We start from the raw sequence: 6,321 nt of genomic DNA, 5'->3' as shown, positions 1-6,321 counted from the left end.
AGCAAACTTGCCCTTGTAGCTACTGCTTCTACAAGCGATAATAAGTCTGAGAAGTCTGGTGATAAAGGCAAGAAAAAGTTGAAATTTAAATACTAAAGGGTAAATGATAATCTTATCGAGCAATGTCCAAAATAGAGGTTAAAGAGACTCCAAAGAAAAAGGCCAATGCAACCACCGCTATAAATGCTTCTTCTAATGTGAATTTGACAAACTTTGCGTAGGATGTAGAATAGACTTTTAGCATGCAACGTCAATAAGACCCATTTGTTCATGATGCAATGGATTGAAGATCTATGGATCATATGTGGTACTTTGACAATGATGCAACTAAGCACATTACGTTTCATTGTGACTTGCTCACTTCTCTTGACACTGTTTCTAATGAAAATACTATCACATGTACCAATTATGTCTCTTATCCAATTAAGAGAGTTGGATAAGATCGTGCTATTGTTACATGTGGCCACTCTTTGACACTTTTGGATGCTTTGTACATACTTGGGATCGAGAAGGACCTTTTGTCTGTATTTTACACTTGCAAACTTAGTCTTGTAGTCAAGTTTGTGAATGACAGATGTACAATGCATGATCTCAGTTTTGGTGATAATATTATGGCATTTGACACGTTGTTTCATGAGATGTATAAGCTCATTGATTATAAAAAAAAATGTGTGAAAGATTCAGCATGCACAGTGTCTGAATTGAAGGTTGTTTTCGATGCAAAGGCCTTTGCATGCACCTGTTGGTCATCTAATTTTGCCACTTGGCCACAATCTTAGAAACCTGATATGATTGCTTTGTTTCCCCTTCTTGAGGCACCATCTGAACATGTATGCAAAGTCTTTCTTTTGGACAGAATGCAACATTCTAAGTTTCCTACGGATAGTTCTATATCAGCTACTTACAAATCGAGGCTCATCCATAATGACGTTTGTGATCACAGGCATACATCCATCTTTTGAGAATCATTTGTACTTCATAATTTTTGTTGATGATTACTTTAGGCATGCATGGGTGTATCCACTTAAGCCAAAGCCGAAGTGATTATGAACCTTAAGAAATTTTCTTAGCTGAAAATATATTTGGGTGTACAGTGGGAACCACATGTTTTATTGAGAAGAGCGGGGGGGAGGGTAATGACGGTATACATGAGCCATCTTCTGATATAGATTTACAATATGTAATTGATGAAGATATGTCAAAAAAAGAGCAACATAGAGGTATGCTCAGATGGATGGTGAAGAACTTGGGTGACAATAAATTGGGTGCACTTTTGTTTATGCGTTCTGTTCAGGCTCTCAACATTCTCTTATGCATCAAATTTTTACGTTTTTTTTATGTCTAGTATGTATGATGATGAAGAATCTTCATCATTTGATGAAGCATAAAACTCACAAAATTGGTTGGTTGCAATGCAATCCGAGTATAATGCTATTGTGAAGAATGGTGCATGGTCTTTGTGTAAATTGCCTTCTGGGAAAAGGGCCAATACACTAAGTGGATTTTCAAGTTAAACATAAGCGTGATGGTAGTAGTGATCACCATAAGGCTAGATAGCATTTTCAGCTCCAAAGATCAAACAAAGGATCTGCATGGTGTTTTATGCTTGATAGAGGTGTCAAACCACTGTCTAAACGCTCTACCACACCAAGAAATTGAACACACTAAAATTGCAACAATTTTTAAGAATCGCAAACTCTTAAAAGTTGAGCATAGTAGTAGGGTTTAACATTGCAATCTGGTTCTGCATGTTGTTTGCAGTGTGTGTATAAAGGTTGAGTGCATTTGGACCACAAAACTAGGCACAAAGCCACAAACTAGGTAGAAAAATGCACAACTTCTTGAAACACTTGAGAATTAACCAAAACTGAAACCAAATTGACAATTGAGGTTACCATTGGGATCACAAAGTAGCAGGAAATAAGTGGCATAATTTTGGACCAAAACCGAACAAAAGTTAAGAATCACGATTCTTAATGTCAGGTTAAAATTTGACTTTTTCACTTAGACTTAGACATACCCTTAGAGTGTATCTGTGAAGTTTGGTCCAATTTGACCAAAACCGAACAAAAGTTAAGAATCACGATTCTTAATGTCAGGTTAAAATTTGACTTTTTCACGTAGACTTAGACATACCCTTAGAGTGTATCTATGAAGTTTGGTCCAATTTGAACTATCAAATCAAGTATAACTCTAAAAATTTAGAATTAAAAAAAGTCAGTGCCACCAATTGTGTATTGCAAGGATTGCTACACAAAGGGTGGACACTTTCTCGAGGGTTGTTCTAAAGATCCAAACAACAAGGGTAAAACCACTATCAACATGGTGGGAGTGATTCCATCAAGCTCATTTGATAACAAACCACCAACATTCCTAGTAGTGTAAGTCATGACGAGCTCAACCAAGCTCGAGAAACTAAATGATGCCAAGGGTTTAGATGGAATAAGAAGTCATCTCAATGCATAAGAAGAGCCCGAAGGCATAGAAACTCATTGAGAATGAGGCAACAAAGAGCGGGTTCTCAAGGTATTTTCTTTAGGCTTCCATAATTTTTCAAATCCCCAATCTCCATATAAGATCCACCTCCATGAACGGATGGTCTAAACACATATCTATGAATGGAGTAGTTCTAGGGTCATACTTCCATCATTTTCATTTCATATAGTATCCCATAGATGATTAGGCCAATCTTTCACCACCATTGGTCAAAACCACCTTCTCTATCTGGCACAACATTTATCCATTTTATCACTAGTGTTTCATTCCTTATCTTCAATTTTTGTTAGTATTGTTGGTCCTCATTTCCAAAAGTTCTTATTTAATCTTGACCATCTTTTAGTATGCTTCCAATTTTGTAGGTTCTAGCCTAGGCTCTTTATGTTTCCAATTTTTTTCTATGTTCAACCCAACTTGTAACCCCGCTTGATATACTTCCAAAGTAGCATTTATAAGCACAAACACTCTATCTACCAAGTCAAATCCTATGGACTTAAGTATTGATTCCTCTATCATGAGAAAAGGAGCCTTTATAGGCTTCCAAAGTAGCATTTATAGGCTTACATACTCTATCTACCAAAGCAGACCCTATGGACTTAATTGTTGATTCCTCTATCTTGAGAAAAGTAGATTTGGCTCTCTTTTCTAAGAATTCTTTAGCTTTTTCCTCAACTTCTTCATATTTATGTGAGCATGAAGGCAATTTTTTGTTTGAAAGAACACAAAGATACTTAAAGCCAAAGAATGTTTGGATGGTGGAAGTTTGCATTTTATAATGTCCACACTGATTAAGTGTGTGTTAACCTTAAAAGAGTTAGTAAAGCTTAGATCTAACATATGGAAGTGATCTTCACGAAAATTTGATTATATGAAAGTAACCTATGGAGTGATCTTCACAAAAATTTGATGATATGAAAGTTAAGGGCCTAATGCAGGAGTACATCAAGGAGATGAAACAAGAACATTCTCTAAAGAAAACTATCAAACCTATTCCAATTAACAAGGTAGGAGACTATTCTGAGGGTAAAGAAAGCAACTCTACTTTACTTGTAGACTATGTTGAGATTAAATCTCTTCCTATATAGACAATGGAGTGGGAATTTCCATTGCCACTTAAAAGCTATAGGAATCATGTGGCAAATCAGTGATATAAAAGATGAGAATGAAACTTCAACTTGCTGATAGGTATGTTGAAAGACCAATGGGACTATTAAAAGGAGTATTTCCTGTGGTATTAACTACCCATATAATTTTGGAATATAAAATTTTGGAAAGAATTTCAAGTATGAATCATATTGTGGAGACCATTTATGCAAAAATTCAAATGATTCAAAATTGGGAATATAACTATGTATATCTTAGGCAAGTTGGGTCAATAATGCACATAATGTGGAAGACTATTCTTACAAGGGTGTGTCAAAGATCCAATAGAAGAATATGACTTGATATCTATATTTGATACAAAACTTCCATCATGGTTGAATGTAAAACTGTGTTTTTGGATGTGCAAAGCTTTTAGAAAACGGTAGTTTGCAACAAGAAGATTGCATCCTAGATAGAGATGTAGAGAATGAAGCATACGTTCTTTGGCCATTTATAAAACACTTATCAAACAATTTGAATGGACTTAATATTGAAAATGATGGATGTATGTGTAAATAAGTCAATACCTACAAAGTTTTGCAACGAGGAAGGTTGTGATATAACTCCTCTCCAAATGGTTAGAGTAGAGGAAAATGGCAAGGAGTCAGATGAGGATTTCAACGAGTTTGATAGTAGAATATTCGAGGATATATATGTAATTAAGATACAAGAAGAAGAGAATCCAATCATTTCTAGTGGATTGAATTTAGAAAGGAGCTATCAAAAGCACGATTGTTGGTGGGGAATGAAGATGAAATTTTTTTGGACTTTTCAAACCAATGACACAGTCGATGTTGAGTTTGTGGGGCATTTGCCTATGTCTTGGTATGCACCATCCCTAGTCTGTCGGATGCCTAGGTGGCAGGAATCATGTCCTAGCATGTGAAAAATCTACCTTAGGTGTATAGGTGTCCATGTGGAGCATTTCTAGTAGATGGTGTGGAGTCACTTAGAGTGGGTAAAAGGGTCTAAAAGAGTACCCACAAGTTATTTAGTGGATTTGGGAATTATTTTGAGCCTTTGGTGATGTCATCCATGATGCCAGAGGAGACACCTAGTCTAGCTCTATATAATGAACCTTTTTGTACTCATTTTCAATCAATCTATTATCATTTTGTGTCTATATTCTACTCTAATTTCCATTAATATTATTAATCTTGTGATTAGCATGTCATTCCATGACTCTGCAACACTCTCTAGACCTCTTTAATCCCTACAAATGGTATTAGAGCCTGAGGGGATTTGTCCTCTCAATTAACTAGCCTTAATCTAGTAGCAATCCCTATGCTAGATCACTTGGCATCCCTCTCATCTTGCTATTGTGACATTTTTATATAGGTTTCACTTTTCCTTTGACTCTCAGTAATCACTCCTTTTAAATTGATATGTACATATTGTGTGCCACTACCCACATTATGGTGTAGACTAGTGAAGGGGATTTGAATAAAAGTTTCATTTATTTGGAATGGGATCATTACATACGTTCAAAGCCCTCTGCACATGCTTACCATTGGGCCCTTAACCTATGCAATCAACCTTGATTATCCCTCTCTAATCTCCCTCCAAGTTTGAGTGTGTGTGTGTGTGTGTGTGTGTGTGTGTGTGTGTGTGTGTGTGTGTGTGTGTGTGTGTGTGTGTGTGTGTGTGTGTGTGTGTGTGTGTGTAGCTGCTTTAAATCTTAGTTAATAAGACATAATTGAACTTTTACATTCAAAAGACAACTGGCCAAGGAACAATGCACTGATTTGTACAAAAATAACTCAGTATCAGAATTATCTAAGTACAATGATTGTAAAAAGAGATCCTCTTTCAGTGGGGTTGGTAGTAAAACAACTTCCCCGTTCTTCAATGGATATTTCATAACAGTAATGTTGCTTGCCAAAGAAAAGAAACCCTCCAAGATAAGATACAGTCCTTACCTGCATCCATCCAAACAAGACAACAATTTAGTTAGCCTTGGATGTGTTTTACAGGTATTAATGGACTATATCAATTGATATCCATCTCCATCTTATCGGTTTTAGTTACTTTAGACAAGCTAGGTTATTGGTATTTTTAGCAATCTTTTCTTATTCTTTTTTAATGTACTTTCTTACATGGTGAAGTCCATTAAGAGTCAAAACTATTTCGAGATCCATATCTCAGTAACCATATACTTACCTTCAGATTTAAAACAAATAGTATCAAAGGTACTCCTTTAGCTAAGGAGATGTAAAATCCGACTTTTTGTCTATCAAAGGTACCAAATGAGGGTGATACCTAACTCACTGCCATATACTTACCTTCATCAACCGTATGAACAGAGAACCACTTCATAAACCATAAGCAAACCCAAAACGTTGGGTTATATCCAATCTTTATTTTCAAATATAGATGATGATCCTTTCCTCAGAATGTGAGCAAGCACCAAGATAAAGAGTACTTAGTGCCTCGGTTTTTATACAATCTAGGAATCACATCAATTTTTTTTTAAAAACCAGTTATGCCAATACTAAGGAATGTGAGAACCCACAGTAAAGCAGTTTTGAACAGCGCCTTAAAACCCCATTTTTCTGCAAAAAAAAAAACAGTTATGCCGAAATAAGGTATAGCATGCAGATGGTGATGCCCTACAGTGTTTTAATAGGAGACCCATATCATATCGCAGCTTTTCAGCCCTGCTGCTTATAGTTCCTTTCCAAA

This window comes from Adiantum capillus-veneris, chromosome 19 (assembly GCF_014529385.1).
Source record: "Adiantum capillus-veneris isolate H3 chromosome 19, ASM1452938v2, whole genome shotgun sequence".
In the NCBI taxonomy this organism is placed as follows: Eukaryota; Viridiplantae; Streptophyta; class Polypodiopsida; order Polypodiales; family Pteridaceae; genus Adiantum; species Adiantum capillus-veneris.
Note: the sequence above shows the minus strand (reverse complement) of the source record.